This window comes from Callospermophilus lateralis, chromosome 6, assembly GCF_048772815.1.
Source record: "Callospermophilus lateralis isolate mCalLat2 chromosome 6, mCalLat2.hap1, whole genome shotgun sequence".
Taxonomy (NCBI): Eukaryota; Metazoa; Chordata; class Mammalia; order Rodentia; family Sciuridae; genus Callospermophilus; species Callospermophilus lateralis.
Genome location: NC_135310.1, coordinates 122,428,720 through 122,451,554, shown reverse-complemented (window position 1 = coordinate 122,451,554; position 22,835 = coordinate 122,428,720). Strand labels below are relative to the sequence as shown.

At 39.3% G+C, this 22,835-nt stretch overlaps 1 pseudogene; it reads left to right on the top strand.

Annotated features, from left to right (window-relative positions):
* Positions 1-6,833: 6,833 nt before the first annotated feature.
* Positions 6,834-7,281, top strand: LOC143402014 (protein cornichon homolog 4 pseudogene; annotated as a pseudogene).
* Positions 7,282-22,835: the final 15,554 nt, after the last annotated feature.

Below are 22,835 nucleotides of genomic sequence, written 5' to 3'. Positions count from 1 at the left end.
AGGATATTTCAGTTCTAAAGTACAATAAATGATGGAGTTTTAAGAGAAGAAAGAGTACAACATTCTATGTTATCTGCTTCCTATTCTGGGATGAATGGAATATACCCATTTTTCCATAATTCAATAGCTTTCTGGATGCAATACCTTTATTTAGTTATTTTTTAATGTGGTACTGAGGATCAAAGCCAGTTCCTCATACTTGCTCCAACAGTGAGCTACAGATGAGACCAGTTGTTCTGACTTGGGGAGAGACAATAAAGTTTGGGAACTGGAAGAGAGAAAGTACATATAATTACACTGTCCATCTATAAACAAGGATTGTAATAGCTTTGTATATTTTCTCTTTGCTTGGGGTGTATATGTGTGTATTGTTATGTATTGACCATTTGCTTCCTCTCTCTTATTATATTCATAATTTTGAATACAATTTGTTATCTTTAGGTAACAGTATAGTCAATGGGACTGAGTGAATTTGAAGAGTAAATACTATAGCAGTGTAGTGTACAGTGACTGGGAGTGCTTCTTTTCTTATGTTGGGGAACAGATGAAAACCTCTTCATTTGTCAGGGGCTTTGTCATGATAGATTTGTTGTTTTATGGAACATAAACAACAGATTTGTTGTTTTTCAAATGGTTGTAAAATGGTGTAACATGTATGCATACATAAAGTATAAAGTCAAAGGTGTGTACAGAGTCCAGTATCATTTCATTACATTTCTTTTCCAAATCCACTCCATGTTGGTCTTCTTTGTGTTATTGTAACTGGACCTTGTGAACACTTCTTTGCATTCTGACACAATGTGAGACTATTGGTACAATGCACTGGAGGGGCCACTGCAAGGCAAGGTAGTTCTGTTTGTTTGTTTGTTTTTTTCTTTCCTTCCTTCCTTCCTTCCTTCCTTCCTTTCTTCCTTCCTTCCTTCCTTCTTTCCTTCACCAGAGATTGAATCCAGTTGTGCTTACTGAGAAACATTCCCAACCTATTTTTTTAAAAAATATTTTTCTTTAGTCGTGGATGGACACAATACTTTTATTTAGTTATTTTTTAATATGGTGCTGAGGATCAAAGCCAGTTCCTCACACTTGCTCCACCAGTGAGCTAGAACACCAGCACACAACTCCCCTCCCTCCACCCTTTTAAAATTTTGAGACAGTCTTTTCCTACATTTCCTACATTGTTAGGGCCTGGTTAATTTGTGAGACTGGTTTGAACTTGTGATATTCCTGTCTCAGCCTCCTAAACTGCTGGGATTACAGGCATGAGCCACCATACTGGACCGTTTTTCCTTTTACATGCACCTTTCAGTGGTGTGCAGAAGGCTCGCCTTTTGGTGACATAGTAAGAAATGTCTATATTAATATCTTTATCTATATTTTTTGTCTGTATCCTAGGTTCCTGAAAAGTGGTTTCTCTCCCAGATCCCTGAAAACAGCTCCTAAAATCCTTGGAATTTCCTGATAGAGATGAAAGTGTTATCACTGTTTACTGGTGAGGAGTCCTTACTTCCCCAATGCTGAAGTTTAACACTAGAGAAGCATGCCAAGGCAAGTTTAGAGTGGAAAGTAGAAGCTTTATTAAGGGCAGCAGAAAAGATATTCTCCTGGAGGAAGAAGGGGACCCAAGAGGTGGAATCCATGGAAAGGGGAGGTCTTCCCTCTTTTATAGCTAAGGTCTTCTTTCAGTTTTCCCACATTTTTGTCCTTTGTTCTGTTATCTTGCAGTGATAGAATGTAAGTGGGAAGACCTAGAAGGTGAGGGGCAGATGGGCCAGAGGAGTAATCTGGGCAGGAAGGGCCTGGGGCAGCTTTTGATTAGCACCTCCCAGGATGCTGCAAGCTTCTTCATTAACATTTCTTTAGAATGGGCTCTAGGCCTTGGGAACATTAACATTTCAATTTCCCCAAGTGCCTCTCTGCTTTCCTGGGGCTCCATTCTCAATATGGCCTTCATTCTTGATATTAGACCGATTTACCTAACTACACTAACTACCTATTTTTAAATCTGACTTCAAAAGGAGAGTCTGTTGTTATTAATAACCAGCCCCTTTCAGCAATCTGAGTTTATGTTAATAAGATAACTTTTAGAAAGCCCTTGGATCACCTCAGGATGGGGTCAGGTTGCCAAAAGAACAAATTTAGAGTAGAAAGTTGAAAGAGGGGAGGAAATAGAGCTGAATGTCGAGTTAATTAATTTCCAGCAGTAAATGATTTAATAAATCTAATGACATAATGAAATACCCATAAAAAACGTTGAGGGAGCTTCTGACTTGATGAACAACAATACATCCATGTGTTGTGGTGTGCCTCTCAAACTCCACCTGGGGCAGATATTCCTGTGCTTGAGGCTTTTTTTGGGTCTCACTCTGTGTACATGTTTATCTGGCTATTCAGTGTATTTTCTACAAGATATTTTATAATACATTGGTTAGTAAACAGAGTTGTTTCTCTTGGTTTTGTGAGCCCTTCTAGATAATGGCTGTAGAAAATCATCCAATCTGAGAATAGATCTTGGGAGTGGAGGATGGGCCTTGGGAATGAGATAGAAATTTGGGATACTACCAAAAAAAGTTTCTAAAGGAGAAAAGTGCCTGTTGGGATGTGGAACAAAAATTTGTGAACTGCTCCTGACCTGGACAAAGAAACTTAAGGGAAAGGAAGAGACCAAAGGTAAATATGCACCAATCCCATAAATTACTTTATAAGTTTCCAATTCCATATAAAATTTCTGGAATTCAGCAAATCAGGAACAAGATTTCAAAAGAAAGACACTACTAACCTCATGAAACTAGGGGCTAACATTTGATTAGATCAAACACCTGATCAAATATCAGCTGAAAACAAAGTAGCAGACTAGATTTCCTAACAGGAAACCATGTTACTCAATATTTCCCAGTCTCCAGGAAAGTCCTATCCACTTGGATCATATATTCTACCTTTGTACACTATAAAATACCTGACCTTAATCCCTGGTGGTGTGTCTCTTCCTTGCTCTTGAGATGACCCACATTATTCTCCTATATTCACTTTTCACTTTCTAATCATACTCTTCCTCTCTTTGCTAAAGCCCAAGACATCCTTTTGTTCTTTTCTGAGGTATGGGCAAGGGTCTGAAAGGTCTGAGTAGAGGTTTCCCTTGCCACTGGAGAGACTACGTTAAACCTCCTTACAGTGACAGGAACCTCAGAAACAGGTGGGTAACTTGAGGAGTCATCTTGTGATTGTCATCTGAAGTCATGGGATGCCGCAGTCTTTTGCTGGGCACAAATCACGAGTCTCCACACAGCTTGTAGATTCAAACAGCAATTCTTTATTCCCGAACTCACACCGGCCGTCTACAAACACGTTCTGGGGGAATCCACGTTCTCTTTCCAAATCCACACTCTGCCCTAATCCACTCTCTCCCAAATCCACTCCGCATGGGCTTCTGTCTCCCAAAATATACTGTCTGACCCTAAGCACTCAAGAGGAACTCAGCAGCAGGATACGCCCTATTCCAAAAGAGGAACACCCTAATCTCCTATTACTAAACCGCCCTATTTTAAAGGGGAAACACCCTACTCTCCTATTATGCTAAACTGCCCTATTCTAAAGGGGGAACACCCTAAACACGGATCCTGCCCTGGTCCTTGAGCAAGGTCACCTTTCAGAAGTCCTTCCACTAGACAGCATGGGAGTAAGCTGGCAAGGAATTTGTCATACCTACTTGGCTGATGGCTCCCAGCATCTCCCCCCTTCTGATTAATTAGGTCTATGCACCAGTGGGGGGGTGAGGTTCTTTGCCTCACCTCTGTTGGCCCCCAAATTTGGCCTTGGTGCCAGTGGGGGAGTGAGGTTAATGTGGCTTAAGGACCGCGCCTGGTAGGTTGTCCAATTCAACATATGGCTCTTACCCGTCATCGGAAAACTGACCTTTAGGTAACTGACCTTTAGGCGTCAGCCTCCTGTCTTAGGTTGACACCATTGCAATTGGATCATACCCGTCACTGACTGCCAGTCCAGCATATAGCCATTGGCCCCCAAATTTAGACCATCACTAGCAGAAGGGAGGAGGATACAGAAATGCCACGACACCAAGCCAATTGACAGTTCCTTTGGAAAAATTGCATCATTGGTGACACCATCAGCAAAGATCACTGGTGACACCATCAGCAAATATATGCCAGCATTACCACAATAGCTGCACTAAATGTAGTTACATAGTCCAGGCAAGTTCTGCAAGCGGTTCAAAGTGGAGGAATCTATCAATCTGTCCGTCTCCTCCCAAAGTCCGTTGCCTCCCAAAGTAAGTTGGCTCCTTGATTGAGCATACTTGTTGAGTTATATTCATTGGGATGAAGATAGGAATTCTGGCAATGATGCTAAAAAGACATTATCCTGAAAAGAATTATTAAATATAATGAAAAGGAAAGGTGAAAGTAAACAAACAGATCTGTTAACCTACTTAAAAGACAATCCTTAACAGCTGTTTACCTGATTTAAATTAGTAAACAAGCAGATCTGTTAACCACCTTTAAAAAGAATCCTTAACAGCTGTTTACTTAATTTAAATTAAGCCATTTAAATCACGTGAATAAAAAGTAAATAATTCGGATCCATTTTTTCATGAGCGCTCCTCATATATGAAATATGGACATACGCACACACAGACATATAACACAAAACACAAATGTGCAAACAAACGTACAACACATAAGATAATAATAAAGGCCTTGTAGCTTTACCTAGGTGAAATCTCCATTGCAATGTTTAAAAACTCTATAGTCAAAAAAAATAAAACTGATCAGAAAAACATTAACCTAGGTTTGTATGAGCTCAAAAAATAAAAATAGAACCTTATGATGTGGAAAAATGCAATAATAAAATAGATATTGAAAAAAGCATCCTGGTTAATCACAGTCGCAGATGTAAGAATAGCCAAGCTGGAGTTCTGGATATCAGCTGTTATGGATTTGAGTCAAATCATCTTCTTTTCGATTCGTAGAAATTGCTTTAGTTAGTCTTTCTGGAATCCAAATCGGCTGCTGTTCTCCCTGTGGAAACACACAAACAGAGCCCCGACTCCAGACAATCACTGGGTCTGGACCTTTCCATTGTCCTGTTAGAATATCTTTCCAAAGAACTTTAGGCTTATGCACATTTTTTGGATACATATGCCTTTCTGCAGCACTAAGTCCTGATGAATCCAAATTTAAAAAGTTTAGGGTAAAAAGTGTTATTTTAAGTTTATCTTTGGGGGATATATACCCCTTTCCAATTCCCTCTTTTTGTTTTAGTAAGTACGTTTTAATAGTTTGATGAGCTCTTTCAACTATGCCTTGTCCCTGTGGATTGTATGGAATTCCTGTTATATGAGTAATACCAAATGATGAGCAAAATTGTTTAAAAGAGGTAGAGGTATAGCCAGGACCGTTATCAGTTTTTAACTGTTTAGGAACACCCACAGTGGCAAAATTTTGTAAGCAATGAGCTATAACATCTTTAGTTTTTTCTCCGGCATGAAGGGAGCCCATCAAAAATCCGGAATAAGTATCAACTGTAACATGTAAATATTTTAATTTTCCAAATTCTGGCAAGTGTGTGACGTCCATCTGCCAGATGCCGCAGTCTTTTGCTGGGCACAAATCACGAGTCTCCACACAGCTTGTAGATTCAAACAGCAATTCTTTATTCCCGAACTCACACCGGCCGTCTACAAACACGTTCTGGGGGAATCCACGTTCTCTTTCCAAATCCACACTCTGCCCTAATCCACTCTCTCCCAAATCCACTCCGCATGGGCTTCTGTCTCCCAAAATATACTGTCTGACCCTAAGCACTCAAGAGGAACTCAGCAGCAGGATACGCCCTATTCCAAAAGAGGAACACCCTAATCTCCTATTACTAAACCGCCCTATTTTAAAGGGGAAACACCCTACTCTCCTATTATGCTAAACTGCCCTATTCTAAAGGGGGAACACCCTAAACACGGATCCTGCCCTGGTCCTTGAGCAAGGTCACCTTTCAGAAGTCCTTCCACCAGACAGCATGGGAGTAAGCTGGCAAGGAATTTGTCATACCTACTTGGCTGATGGCTCCCAGCAATGGGAACATACTTTTAAGACTGTGGGGTCCTCTTAACCTGTGAGGTCTCTGGTAATTTCTTAATTGAATTATAGGACACCCAGATATGTGCAGAGAATTGGAGAATAACTTGCTGTGGAAAATTCCAAACATTTGGTGTCAGAAATGTTGGGGGGGTATTATGAAAGAGGACACCTGGTGAGTTGGAGAATTACAGATCCATTTCAACCTTCCAGTGGGCCTTGGTTCCATCTTCCCCAATGAATTCTTTACCTCAGTCTCATTGGGGACCCTGTCATACATTTTTCCTTCCTTGACTACTCTGCCTCAATCTAAGAGGTACTATGTATGCCATTTCTGCATTCTTTGGATCCTTCTTTTACTTCTTTTGGTAGTTAACCACTTTTTACTAGTTGATTATTTTTCTTTTTTTCTCAGTGCTGGGGATTAAATCCAGGACCTCAGACATGAATAGTCTATGTAAAGTTTTCCTTGTTCAAATGATTTATGTGGTTTCTGGACTTTGATAGAAGCACCTAAACTATAGTAACTTAGTACCTGTTAAAGGAGGGTGCTGAATTGCTCACAGCATGTGAGAAAGAGTAATTGAGGCATTAATCAATTTAGTAAAATCTTAAATCCAACAATAAAGTAATATAAATATGTTGATCTTTTTGTGGATTTTACATATTTTCTATATGTAGATATATTACTTGTCAGTTTGATGGAAAGAGTGTCAGCAACAGAGAAGGAAGGAAAGGAGAAGGAGGAGGATGGAGGCAGTAGTGTTTGTCTCCTCACTCCACAATTGTGCCCTCATTTCCCTCTCAGTCTACTTCAGAATTATATCATCTGATTTATAATGTGATGACATTAATGCTCAATCACGTTACTCAGGATTTCTTGGTCATACCATTGTCACTGCATTTTGCTTGTTTCTTTGCACTGCTTTATCTTCCCTCTCAACTTACCTGTTGCTACTTGGGATATATATTGGTTCATTATGGTGTGAAGTGGCAATATGGGGGTGTTTTATTCCACAGAAATACAAAATTGAGGTCAACTGAAGTCACTCGTGAAAGAAGCCATGATCAAGCTTGGTTTCCTGTTGGGAGCTGCCATATAGGAACCAAGTGTCCCTTAGCCTTGAGGGAAGAGAATGTGGAGATGTGGCAAGCCAGCCATGGGTTGTATTGTTATGCCAGATTCGTGGTACCCTAATAGACCTCCAGGAGCTGAATCTGATGCAATCACACAAGAAGTCTTTATTGCAAGTTCCAGCCTGGACTCACAACCGTTCCAGACACAGAGGTCCTTTATTCAGTGGGATTTTATAGGTTTTTTGGGAATACTCTATGACAGCAAATCATTCCATACCGCGGGAAAATCAAACAACAACTCTTAACATTGATTAACACATTCAATGGCAGGAACAATTTGGGTAGAGGTGATTGGTTATTATAAGAGGGGGATTCATTTGAACTGATTGGTTTAGGCCATGAGGAGTGTATTGCTAAACTACATGGTTTCCCAACATGTTATCAATTACCATAAACTACTTGGGGGTCATTTGGCATTCCAGGTATTTTCTCTGTCTTACGCTGATTGGAGGTTGCTAGGGGGGTTGCTATGGCTCCTCACCTAGTCTAACTGAGTCAGGGACACCTGGCACTGCAGATCTCTCCTGGTATTTACAGCAAACAACTCAGCAGGGTGGGTATGTGCTTAGGAGTGCTCTGTGGGTTTTTCTAAGGGTCACACCCCTTAGAACAGGTAGAAGTGTTATAGTTAAAGCTTCGTCCCAGGGTTTCATAAACTGACTTCCATATCACTCACATATATTAGAATCAAGCCTTTATTGAAGCACACCGGTGGCGGCTGACCAGAACATAAAGCTGTTCCCCTGATCAGCCCCAAACAATTGCAAGGGCACTCCTTATAAGCAAAAGGGATTTTCGGGGGGTCTAGCCAATGCAAGCAAGCCAGGTTACAGAAGCAGGACAGTGCAGTCAAGCAGAGGGAAGCCTAACCAATCACAGTTAGCCCAGTCACCCCAGTTACAGAAACAGAGCCCCGTTACCCTAGTTACAGAAACAATACCCCATTAGGTAGTTCCGTGTTCTTAAAGGTTTCTATAGCAAAAGGAAAAGAACATTTTGCTCCAGTCTTCTACTTGGCATGGTCGTTTTACAGGATGAAGTCATAAAACAAAATGGAATCACATTTGCTCCTACTACCACAGAAGCTGCTGTTATTTATTTATTTTTAAAAATGGAGTCACATTAGTTTCTCAGTATGTGTGTGAACTATGGACACTGAACCCACAAAGTGGACTGAACCGACGTTGTCCCTCTATTTGGGAGGGCCTTGCTCTGGTCATTTGCTTGCTGTGCCATGATCCCTACACAGCTCATGAGATGGGCGTGGCTTCTCTAGATGTCAGTCAATCTGCTGACAGCAGACATCAGGAAGCTAGACTCAAGCCCCTGATACCTGACCTCTTGCCTCATTTGAATGGCTTCTTCCCAATAAAAGGGTTCTGCATGTGAACTCTCTCTCTCTTTCCATGGACCCCTAAGGTTGGAGGAGGTGTCACAAGACTCAAAGAGAAAGGTCTTTCTGTGTCTTTGTGTGATTATTTCGTGCAGCCCAGTTCACCTGGAGTGACCCTAATTGTTTAGTCATGAAATGAAATAGTTTTGTTTTGTTTCTTCATTTATCTTTATAGTATGATTTTTAGATTTGATAAATGACTGAAGTCAGAGAAGCTGTGGATGGACTTAAGATACACTACAGTGGCATATTATCAACCAAAACGGAGTCAAGAGGACCTACAATTTAAACAGATCAATTTCTTTTTATTTTTTATTAATTTCTTACATACATGATAATAGTGGAGGTAATTACTTTCATAATTATCCATTCATAGCACAATTTTTCATAATTCTATATATAGAGTATGTCCACGTCAAATTATATCATTGTAAATGAGCTCTCTTATTTTTTTGCATTACAATTCTTAATACACCTTATACCCAATTTATCATATCTCTGTATATAAGGTATGTTGACATCAAATTCATTTCTTCATACATGTATTTTGTATAATGATGACCATCTCCTTCCGCTATTCTTGCTATTCCCCTTCTCTCTCCTTTTCCCTCCCACCCCTATTCCCTATCTAGAGGTAATTTTCCACCCATGCTCTCCCTCCCTATCCCACTTTGAGTCACCCCCCTTATATCAGAGAAAACATTCAGCATTTGTTGTTTTGGGATTGGCTAACTTCACTTAGCATAATCTTCTCTAATGCCATCCATTTCCCTGCAAATGCCATGAACTTATTCTTTTTTAGTGCTGAATAATATTCCATGTGTATAAATGCCACTTTTAAAAAATCCATTCTTCCACTGAAGGACATCTAGTTTGGCTACACAGTTTAGCTATTGTGAATTGTGCTGCTATAAACATTGATGTGGCTGTGTCCATGTAGTATGCTGTTTTTAGGTCCTTTGGGTATGTGCTGCTATAAACATTGATGTGGCTGTGTCCCTGTAGTATGCTGTTTTTAGGTCCTTTGGGTATAGTCCAGGAAGAAGAATAGCTGGGTCAAATGGTGGTTCCATTCCCAGTTTTCCAAGGAATCTCCATACTGCTTTCCAAATTGGCTGCACTAATTTGCAGTTCCCACCAGCAGTGTATGAGTGTACTTTTTCCTCCCGCATCTTCCCCAACACTTATTGTTGTTTGTCTTCAAAATGGCCGCCATTCTTATTGGGGTGAGATGGTATCTTAGAGTAGTTTTGATTTGCATTTCTCATACAGATCAATTTCAAGCAAGGAAATAGAAGACACCATCAAAAGCCTATTAACCAAGAAAATTCCAGGACCAGACAGATTCACAGCTGAGTTCTACAAGACCTACAAGAAATAATTTATACCAATAATCCTCAAATAATTTCATGATATAGAAAAAAAAGGAACTCTTTCAAACTCATTCTACAAAGGTGGTATCATCCTGATACCAAAACCAGGCAGAGACACATGAAGGAAAGGAAACTTCAGGCCAATATCCTTGATGCAAAAATTCTCAATAAATGGGGCCAGGGTTGTGGTTCAGTGCTACAGCACTTGCCTAGCATGTGTGATGCATTGGGTTTGACCTCTAGCACTACATAAAAATAAACAAATAAAAAATAAAGGTGTTGTGTCCATCAACAACTAAAAAGTATTTTTAAAAATTCTCAATAAAATGTTGGCAAATAGCATGCAAAAGCATATTAAAAAAATAGTGCACCATTATCAAGTGGAGTTTTTTCCATGATTGCAGAGATGTTTCAACATATGGAAATCAATAAATAAATTCATCACATCAATAGAGTTAAACATAAGAATCATATAATTATATCATTCGATGCTGAGAAAGCATTTGACAAAACACAGCACCCTATCATGTTCAAAACATTAGAAAAATTAGGACTAGTAGGAACATACCTCAACATCATAAAAGCTATCTATGCTAAACCTAAGGCCAACATCATTCTAAATGGCAAAAAGTTGGAAGCATTCCCTCTAAATCCTGGAACAAGATAGAGATGCCCTTTTTCACCACTTCTGTTCAACATAGTTCTTGAAACTGTAGCCAGAGCAAAAAGACAGATGAAAGAAATTAAAGGGATGCAAATAGAAAAAAAAAAAAAGAACTTAAATTATTATTTGCTGATGACATGATTCTATCTTAGAGGATACAAAAACCACCAGAAAACTTGTAGAATTAACTAATGGATTCATCAAAGTAGCAGGATATAAAATCAATACCCATAAATCAAATGCATTTCTATATATCAGTGATGAATCCTGACAGAGAAATTAGGAAAACCACCTCATTAACAATAGCCTTGAAAAATATATACTTGGGAATTAACTATAGGTGAAAGACCTCTACAATGAAAACTACAGAACACTAAAGAAAGAAATTGAAGCAGACCTTAGAAGATGGAAAGGTCTCCCATGCTCTTGGATAGGCAAAATTAATATTGTCAAAATGGCCACACTTCCCAAAGCACTATATAGATCTAATGCAATTCCAATTAAAATCCCAACATCATTTCTTATAGAAATAGAAAAAGCAATCATGAAAGTCATTTGGAAAAATAAGAGACCCAGAGCTGCCAAAGCAATCCTTAGCAAGATGAGTGAAGCAGGAGGCATCACATTACTGGACCTTAAACTACACTACAAAGCTATAGTAACAAAAATGGGATGGCATTGGTACCCATATAGACATGTAGACCAATGGCACAGAATAGAAGACACAGAAATAAACCCATATAAATACAGTTATCTCATTCTAGATAATGGCACCAAAAACAAACATTGGAGAAAAGATAGCCTCTTCACCATGGTGCTGGGATACTGGGAATCCATATGCAGCAAAATGAAAATAAACTATCTTTCACCATGCACAAAATTCAATCAAAGTGGATCAAGGACCTAGGAATTAGTACAGAGACCCTGCACCTAATAGAGGAAAAAGTAGGCCTAAATGTTCATCATGTAGGATTAGGCCCTGACTTCCTTAAAAAGAGTCCTAAAGCAGCTAAAGCATAAGAATAAAATAAAAAATTATTAAATGTGATGACCTCAAACAAAAAAGCTTCTTCTCTGCAAAAGAAACAATGAAGTGAACAAATAGCCTACAATTTGGAAGCAAATTTTTGCCACACACATGTCAGATAGAGCACTGATCTCCAGGATACATAAAGAACTCTAAAAAGTTAATACCCCCCCCAAAAAAACCAAACCCAACAAAACAGAACAAAACAAAAACCAAACAATCTAATAAAAAAATGGGCTAGAGCTGAACAGAGACTTCCCAGAAGAAGATATACCTTAAATCAACGAATATGTGAAAAAGTCTTCCACATCTGTAGTAATTATAGAAATGGAAATCAAAACTACTCTAAGATTTCACTTCACACCAGTCAGAATGGCAGTTATCAAGAAACAGAAAATAATAAATGTTGGCGAGGATGTGGAGGAAAAGGCACACTCATACACTGCTGGTGGGACTGCAAATTGGTGCAGCCACTATGGAAAGCAGTGTGGAGATTCCTTAGAAAACTTAGAATGGAACCACCATTTGATCCAGCTATCCCACTTCTCAGTCTATACCCAAAGGACTTAAAATCAGCATACTACAGTGACACAGCCATATCAATGTTCATAGCAGCTCAATTTATAATAGCTAAACTGTGGAAGCAACCTAAATGCCCTTCAATAGATGAATGGATGAATAAACTGTGGTACATATATACACACAATGGAATATCACTCAGCATTAAAAGAGAAAAAAATCATGGCATTTGAGGTAAATGAATGGAGTTCAAGGATATCTTGCTAAGTGAAGTAAAGCAGTCCCAAAAAATGAAAGGTCAAATGTTCTCTCTGATAAGTGGATGCTAATCCAAAATGGGGATGGGAGAGGAAATTTGGTTGGGCAAAGAAGAGGGAGGGTGGGGAAGGGGTATTAGGGCAGGAAAGATGGTGAAATGTGATGGACATCATCACCCTAGGTACATGTAAGACTGCACCTAGGATGTGAGGCTACATTGTGTACAACCAGAGAAATGAAAAGTTGTGCTGCAATTGTGAACAATGAATCAAAATGCATTTTTCTGTCATGTATACCTAATTAAAATAAAAAATAATACACTACAGTGTACAGTTGAGGAACCAGTGACTACTTACATCATTCTAAGAACCGTGATCATAGCAGTATGTATTTTTGTTTTTGAACAAGATAGTATTTTTACCATATAAAGTATTTAAAAAACAACAGATAAAACATTACTTGTCATATGCCCCTTTCATTTAGCCTTTATCTTTATGAACTACATTATTTTTGAAGGAGCTACAGACATACTTCCTTTGAAACAGAATGGATGGTATGTAGATGACATGATTTTATCCATACAAAACAGAAGTAATCTTTCTACCAAGTGGACCAGCTGTCCAGTTCCAGAGAGAGTGCTTAACATCCTCACTATTGGTAAAGCTTTGTTAACATTGCTCTGATTTAGAAGTTACCTAGGTATACACATTGCAATGAATTTCTCTTGGAAAGTTATACTGATCAAGGTTGGAAAGTGTTTTTCTGAGCTTTTTAATTTTGCTGAAAGGGAAATATTTGATTTTACAGAAGGAAGACTTTTTTTTTCCTGGCTACATTTATCACATCCAAATTCATGTCGTAGATCCTTGAAACCCTATTTTCTTTGTTTTACAGCAGAGCTCACTTCTCCAAAAGATTCTTGGTGCTTCTCTACATGCCCAGGTTCTTCAAAGTCCCCCAGATTTCAGAAGGGAGTGTGGACAGAACCCCACAGGCTAGAACTGCTTCACTGTCCACATAGAATGCTGCTGTAGGGCCTTGTTTGAGCAGTTCTACTCAATCTCTGGTTCTTTTTGTCATGGTTTATTTCTATCTTAGTACTATCTCAGAATTATTTATGGCATCCATTCTTTATGTTGTTTCAAGGAAAATTATTTAAAACATAATAAATTTAATAAGTTGGGTTTTATGTCCTTTCAGTGTCATACTGGAACGTTAATAGGCTAATACAAAGATTATGTATTACCTGTATGTACATGTATATGTGTGTGTTTATGTTTGTGTGTTTGTGCATATATTTTCTTTATCTCCTCATTCATCCATGGACACTTAGATTGATTCCATATCTTGGCAATTGTGAATGGAGCCACAATGAACACGGGAGTACAGATATCTCTTTGCCACGCTAAATTCCTTTCTTTTGGATATATTATTTGTCATGGGATTGTGTGATCACAGCATCTTTAATTTAAATTGTATTTCTTGTTGCACAATAAGCATACTGTTTCTTAAAATACTCTGTGAATCAGCCTAGAGTAATACCAATTAATTAATTAAATAAGTTTTCTGATTTCTATACTTGTTCCAGAGTCTTATTTATTTAATATTTTAGTATCAGAAAAGATTTATAAGAAATTTCTTACCCCTAACTAGTATAGTATGTGATACTGAGTGACCATTCATTAAAATTGGAGGGAAAAAGAATGAAAAACATCTAAATGAGTAAATGTGGTTTGGTTGAGGAATAAAATACATATATCTATAAGTTTTTCCCTCTTTTTTATTGCTGCATTATAATTATACATAATAGTGGGATTCATTGTTACATATTCACAAATGCATGTGATATAACTTAGTATTGTTCCCCAGTAAGAAAGATATTTATGACTATGAAAACTATACAGTATTTTCTTGCTTTCAATAGATCAATTTTATAAAAACTTTTGTATTACTTGTAAGTAGAACATTTTTATATTAGGCAAGTTTTACGATTAGCACCTTACAAAATACCTTTGTATTAATTTGGAAGTATGAAACATTGAAATATAAGTTGCAACACACCCAAATACTTTTTCTCCTGCAGAAGTGACAAGAAGAGTAAAGAGAGCAAGAGACTTCTCTGGATCATCCCCACAGGACTGGAACTCAGATCCTTGAAAGTTTCTCATCTTATAACCGTGGACCCCCTTCTCATTCCCTTACCTTGGTCTTCCCCACAGCTAAGTACCTTCCAGTTTCCACTTCATCACAAAGTCCTTGGCTAATGTTTTCTTTGCCTCATCCTCTGTATGAACCTTACTCTTTTCTATCTCAGTGAGAGTGATATTTTACATTCCAGGAATCTCAGATGAGGAAGTGCTGGATTGCTCATGCAGAGGGTGGTGGGGCTGGTGCCCAGCCATGAGGGCTCAGCAGCTGAATTCAGGGGGGTTGGCTGGGCTGGGTCCTGGCTCCAATAAGAGAGTAAGGCATCAGGAGGTCTGTCAGCCACATCTGGTTGGATAGTTCAGGATGTGTTCAATCCCCAGTATGAACTGAATTGGGGATTTGGGGGAATTAAGTACTTTATATCAACTGTCACATTTTTAGAATCTTAATGCATTTCATACATTTTACATTAACCATTGTTTTATGGTTTAGGCATTTATCTGAAGGTATTTAGAAAACAATATAGGAAAAAGAAGGGTATTTATTACATGTTGGTCATAAAAGAAAGTTAATATTATTAGCCTGTGATCCGAGCTGGCTTCATGAAAGAAGGTTCGAATCATGAGAAACCTCTAGGGAGTTTGAATTAAAGAGACAAGACTCTTAATTACCTTTAAACCAGCTCCAGGATGGCTTCTCCTAGCTCCAGCCTCAAGTTACCTATTAGGGTAGCGAGGTTTACTGAAGAGGCTAGTGAGAGGGAGAGAGAGAACATGCCAGGGAGTGGACTTTTATTGGGGAACCAAAAATTCTGGGGAAAATCCCATCCAATGAAGGTTAAGGGGTCAGCATCCCAAGGTCAGGGCGATGATTGGTCTTCGGGGTAGTGGCCGGACACACCTCTGCATGGACAAGCCCTCGGACCTGGAGAAGGGTGGGGAATAGCTCTGACACACCTGTGCCTAAGCACCTCTCACCCAACCAGGGAGGTAACTCAAATCATGGGTGAGGATGGCCTCCCACAAATATTAACCTCATTAGTATAGGATCATTTAAGATTATACAAGTAAAAATTATTCGTGGTTTACTGAATGGTGTTTCTTTTCAAAGCAGGTGAATGGTGATCCTGATGAGCTGGGAGAGGACAGTGCTGATGCTCGGCGTCCCCTGCCAGGACTGTTCAAGGATTCTGCCAGTGTTCTTTAAGGAGACCTGACCTGCACTTTGTCACTGCTTCCAACCTCCTCTTCCCCAAATGGAGGGCAAAGGGCAACCTTGGGAGGGAGAATGCTCAGGTCAGGATGGGATAAACTTTCTGGCCATGTAATTGAGGCAACTGAGAGTCCAAGGTCCCTTTCAGCATCTTGCTCACTTGAGTTACCTGGGTCAGGGGGCTGGGCTGGACTGGAAATGTGGTGGTGGGAGGCAGTCTCCTGGCACATCTAACCTCTACCTCATCTAAGAAGTTAGTAGACTGATGTTACCAGATGGCAGGGCTCATGGCTTTATCTCTGCAGTTGTGATAATGAGATGGCAGAAGTAAAATTTATGTACAACAGTTCTTGCTCCTTAGTAGGGATTCAATATAATTTTGTTTTCTTCTTTTTGTAAGATTTCCCTAACATCTCTAGGCCTTGGTGAGTCTGCCCTTGGGATAGGGATTGGTAGTGGCATTGTGGGGTGGTGGTGGCTTTTCACCTCTAAGTGGGTTTGTTCTGCAATGTTCCAGGAAAATTGTGGGTACCCTCTTTTTGCTGCTCTGATCTGCTGCCCTCTTCCTGGTGAAGGGAGTGATGTCCAGAGGGCAGGGTACACTCTGCACAGGCTTTTGCAAGCTTTTGCTTTCAATGGTGGAAGGAGCCAGAAAGGGGTTGCTCCTCTTACTGGGATGGCTTAGCAGGGGCCCCAGTGTCAGACTCTGCATAGATGTCCAGCTCTGCCTGCCGCAGTCTGGCTGGGCACAATTCAGGAGCCACTTGTCAAAAGAAACTAACTTTATTTTTAGAACCACACAAGATAAACAAAACAGCTCCTCAGGAATAAAACCCTCAGAGCAAACTGCCACCACCGGCTTCCCACAAGCCACATACCCCAACAACCTCTTCTTCCCACAATCCTCCTGCTCTTGAGGCCGATTGGCTGGGTTGCATGGGCGGAGCCAAAAAAGTCCCCCAATGAGTAGCTCCGTGGTCTGAAAGGGCAGGGAAACAGCCCAATGAGCATCACCGCAGAGGAGCCAATCAGCTAGATGTTGCTGGGGCCGCTGTGAGCCAATCATCAGCTGGTAGTCTGAAAGGGCAGGGAAACAGCTCAATGAGCATCTCCACAGAGGAGCCAATCAGCTAGGTGTTGCTGGGGCCGCTGTGAGCCAATCATCAGCTGGCAGTCTGAAAGTTTGCTGGAGCCCCTTCGGCTGTGGCTCTCAACATCTCCCCCTCTCTGTTTAAACAAGAAGCATGTGGCTTAGGGACTGTGTCTGCCTTAGGTTGTCCAATAGTACATATGGTTCTTACCCGTTATTGGATGAGCTGACCTCAAGGCGTCAGCCTCCTGTCTTAGGTTGGTACCATAGTAATTGGATCTTACCCGTCATTGACTACCAGTCCAGTATACAGCCACACCTGTGTAGAGGTCTTCGTACCAGCGGGGGGGTGAGGTTCTTTGCCTCACCTCTGTTGGCCCACAAATTTTAGCTGAACGATCATGACAAACAGAAGGGAGGAAGATACACCAAGCCAGCTGACGGCTCCTTTTGGAAAAATTGTACCACCGATGACACCATCAGCATAAATACCCCAACACTACCAGAAGTTGCTGTACCAACAGATAGTTCACAATGCATACAAGTGAGTTCACAATGCATATAAGTGATACATAGTCCAGGCAAGTTCTGCAAGCAGTTCAGTGATGGCTATTGCAGAAGCTGTAGATTGGTTTTATCTTTGTCTTCATGCACTGGGATGAAGATAGGAATTCTGACAATAATGGCTAAAGAAAAAATTATGTAACATTCCAGAAAGCACTAAAAGAAAACAATTTTCTTAACAATTTACATTGTCTTCACCGGCACTGGGATGAAGATAGGAATTTTGGCAATAATGGCTGAAGAAAAAATTATGTAACGTTCCAGAAGGCATTAAAAGAAAACAATTTTCTTAACAATTTACATTATCTTTAAGAGAATTATTAAATATAATGAAAAGGAAAGGTGAAAGTAAACAAACAGATCTGTTAACCTCCTTTTTTGTTCACATTTTAAAACAATCTTCAACAGCTGTTTACCCAATTTAAATTAAACCATTTAAATCACATGAATAAAAAAAAATTATTTGGATTCATTTTTTCATGAGCGCTCATCATATATGACATATGGACATACGTGCATTCAAACACAAAACACAAGTGTGCACACATAATACATACGACACATAACATAATAGTAAAGGCCTTATAACTTTTTACAGGTGAAATCTCCATTGCAATGTTTAAAAACTCTATAGTCAAAAAATAGAACTGATCAGCAAAACATTAACCTAGGTCTGTATGAGCTCAAAAAAAAAAAAAAAATATGGGAAAGGGCAATAATAAAATAGATATTGAAAAAAGCATTCTGGTTCTGTCGCAGATGTAAGAATAACCAAACTGGAGTTCTGGATATCACATCTTCTTTTTGGTCTGTAGAAATCGCTTTAGTTAATCTGTCTGGAATCCAAATCAGCTGCTGTTCTCCCTGTGGAAACACATAAACAGACCCCCGACTCCAGGCAATCACTGGGTCAGGACCTTAGTTAATCTCTCTGGAATCCAAATCGGCTGCTGTTCTCCCTGTGGAAACACACAAACAGACCCCCGACTCCAGACAATTACTGGGTCAGGACCTTTCCATTGTCCTGTTAGAATATCCTTCCAAAGTACCGTGGGCTTATGTACATTTTTGGGACACATATGCCTTTCCGCAGCACTAAGCCCTGATGAATCCAAATTTAAAAAGTTTAGAGTAAAAAGGGTTATTTTAAGTTTATCTTTGGGGAATATATACCCCTTCCCAATTCCTTCTTTTTGCTTTAATAAGTACATTTTAATAGTTTGATGAGCTCTTTCAACTATGCCTTGTCCCTGTGGATTGTATGGGATTCCTGTTATATGAGTAATGCCAAATGATGAGCAAAATTGTTTAAAAGAGGTAGAAGTATAACCAGGGGCATTATCTGTTTTTAACTGTTTTGGAACGCCCACAGTGGCAAAATTTTGTAAGCAATGAGCTATAACATCTTTAGTTTTTTCTCCGGCATGAAGGGAGCCCATCAAAAATCCAGAAGAAGTATCAACTGTAACATGCAAATATTTTAATTTTCCAAATTCTGGCAAGTGTGTGACGTCCATCTGCCAAATATGGTTAGGTGTCAATCCTTTAGGATTGACTCCAAGATTAACTTGTGGTAAAAAGGTCACACAATTTTGACATTGTTTTATTATTTGTCTAGCTTGTTCCTTAGTTATTTTAAAACGCTTTTGTAAAGTATTAGCATTGACATGGAACTTTTTATGAAAATTTATAGCTTCTTCTAGTGTAGAGAAAATATGTATGTCATGTGTAGTTTTATCTGCTAAATCATTGCCCAAACTAAGGGCTCCAGGCAATCCTGTATGTGCCCTGATATGTCCTATAAAGAATGGATCTTTTCTGTCCCAGATTAGACTTTGTATAGTGGAAAGCAAAAAGAAAATAGTAGAGGAAGGGGAAATCCTACCAGCATCTTCAAGGGATACTATAGCATTAACTATATACTGACTATCGGAAAATAAATTAAATACAGAATTTTTAAACATCACAAAAGCCTGTAATACTGCCTTAAGCTCTACCTTTTGAGCTGATTGTTTGGGTACTAAAAATGTAAAAGTTTGATCAGGTGTAACTATTGCTGCTGTACCATTATTTGATCCATCAGTGAATATATTTGGAGCATTCCCGATAGGTGTTTTTCTTGTCATTTTTGGAAAAATTACAGGATGCCATGACCAAAAAGACAATAAAGGATTAGATGGTAAGTGGTTATCAAATGAAACATTAGATTTGCACATGATTATTGCCCAAGTATTTAACTCATTAGCTAACTCATCAATTTGATTCATAGTATATGGAGTAATAATTTTATTGGGAGAAATTCCAAACACTCCTTTTGCTGCTTTTATTCCTTTGAGTATTAATTGTCCTACAGCCTCAGGATACCTAGTAAGAATAGTGTTAGGAGAATAAGATAAATGTATCCATAATAATGGGCCTTCTTGCCAAAATACTCCTGTAGGAATATTTTTTGTTGGCAGTACAATAAATAATAAAGGCAAACTTATATCAATTCTATCCAAATGCATATTTTCCATATATGTTTCAATGATTTTTAATGCCTTTCTTGCTCCAGGCGTTAACATTCGGGGTGAATTTGGATCTGATGGACCTTTTAGGATATCAAATAAAGGTCCCAACTCTCCTGTTGGTATACCTAGATAAGGCCTTATCCAATTTATGTCTCCTAATAACTTTTGAAAGTCATTAAGTGATTTGAGTTGATCTACTCGTATTTGAATTTTTGGTGGGCGGACCATGGTTGAGGATAATAGAACTCCTAAATAATTAATTGGAAAATTTAATTGTACTTTATCTATTGCTATCTCTAGATTATAATTTTTTAATAAGTTTGTAAGTGTGGCATAACAGTCTAGCAATGTGTTTTTAGCTTTGTGTGCTAATAATACATCATCCATATAGTGAAATATTTGTAGTTCAGGATTTTGATTTCTAAGTGGCTGGATTGCTTTGTTAACATAAATTTGACACATAGTTGGGCTGTTAGCCATCCCTTGAGGGAGTACTTTCCATTCATATCTCTGATCAGGACCTTCATGATTCAGTGCAGGGATAGTAAATGCAAAACGTGGACTATCCTCAGGATGAATTGGAATTGAAAAAAAACAATCTTTAATATCTATAACTAAAACATACCAAGTTTTTGGCAAAGCAGACAATTGAGGAATCCCCGATTGAGCAGGTCCCATAATAACCATCTCATTATTAATGGCTCTTAAATCTTGCAATAATCTCCATTTACCAGATTTCTTTTTGATGACAAAAATGGGAGTATTATGGGGAGATACAGAAGGTTGTATATGTCCTTCTGCTAATTGTTGTTTGACCAGATCATGGGCTGCTAGTATCTTTTCTTTAGTCAGGGGCCACTGAGGAACCCATACTGGTCTTTCTGATTTCCAAGTAATTTTTATTGTCTCAGTGGCCCTTTCTGAAAATCCAACCCATGTCTGTCTGTTCCTTGATCTATTTGTATTGGTGCTGCTATACCTTGTTCTTGTTTTCCTAATCTTTTTCCTTTCCTAAAACCTTGTCTAGTCATAATAGTGGGTGCATTTTGGTTGATGTTATTTGTTAATGTCAAACCTAATTGATCTAGGACATCTCGTCCCCATAAATTTATAGGAAGATAATCCAATACATATGGCTGTATAGTTCCTTCACATCCTTCAGGATCCTTCCAATCTAATACCATTGCACTTCTATGGGGATTAGTAGCCACTCCTAGGCCTCGAAGCGTTTGAGTGGCTTGTTGTAATGGCCAATGTTTTGGCCATTCTTGACGAGAGATGATGCTAAGGTCTGCACCTGTATCCAGTAGCCCATTAAATTCATGTCCTTGAATATTTAGTTTTAGCATGGGGCGAGAATCTAAATTTAAAGACAGCATAGCCCAATCTACACCTGTGGAGCCTAATCCCTTGGAACCTCTTTCTATAGCACGACTGGAAAATTTATCATGTAGGCTTGGTATTATTAGTAACTGTGCTATTCTATCTCCTGGTGAAATTACTGATATACCATTTGGAGAACTGGCTATAATTTTTATTTCACTTTCATAATCGGGATCAATTACCCCAGGACTTATCATAAGCCCTTTTAGAGTAGAAGAGCTGCGTCCCAATAATAAGCCTACTGTTCCTTTGGGAAGAGGTCATTTCACCCCTGTGGGAATGATTTGAACTCCCATCTCTGGAGTTAGTACTGATCTGGCGGAGGTGCAGATGTCCAACCCTGCGCTCCCTCTGGTTTGTCTGATGAGGGATCTGATGGACAATGTGTCCTGGGCACTACCCTGATGGGGTTGCTGGGTTCCTCCAGTGCTCCGTATATTTGTGGTTTTGGGCCCCGGAGCATTGGGCCCCCCTGTCCATTTTTTGGCAATGGAGCCCAATGCCTTTCTCCACGATATCGTGGATAAACACTTGGTCCTTGTTCGTTTTTTGATAATGGAGTACCCTCTATGGTGGTTTGAGAACGGCATTCATTAGCCCAATGTCTCCCTCTACGGCATCGTGGGCAAATACCCGGTATTCTACTCCTTTGATACCTAGTTTTGTTAAACCCTCCTCCTATGGGGCAATTCCTTTTAAAATGTCCTGTTTGTTCACAATTGTAGCATGTTCTTGGCCTGGAATCTAAAGCCTGTTTTACTGCAGCTGCCACAATTTGCCCTTGTTCATTAACGTCTCTGGCATCTAAAGCCTGTTTTACTGCAGCTGCCACAATTTTCCCTTGTTCATTAATGTCTCTGGCATCTAAAGCCTGTTTTACTGCAGCTGCCATGACTTGCTCTTGTTCATTAATGTCTCTACATAATTTAATATATGTGTTTAAATCTTCATGTTTCCATGGTCTAATGATATCTCTGCACCAACGATTCGCTTGGTCATAAGCCAGTTGTTTTATTAATGGCATTGCTTGTTCTGTATTCCCAAAAACTCTGGTGGCTGTTTGAATAAGCCTATCTACAAATTCAGCATAAGATTCATTAGTTCCTTGTATTATCTTAGATAATTGACCTTGTAAACCTCCATGTCCTTGTAAAGTCTTCCATGCCTTAACTGCATCTACAGCAATTTGTAAATATACACCAGGATCATATGCAATTTGTTGGTGCTGACCCTCATAAGGTCCCTTTCCTAACAACATATCTAGATTTCTCTGAGGATAACCAGCTGCTGCATTTCGCCTAGCCGTCTCCTTGCAAAATTCCTCATTGGCAACCTTCCATAACAGGTATTGTCCTCCATTTAGCACAGCTTTACACATATTAGCCCAATCTGCTGGCGTCATGTTCAAGTTGGTAATGGATTCGACCAAGCTTACAGTGAAGGGTGCTTGAGGACCATAGGTTGTTACAGCCTC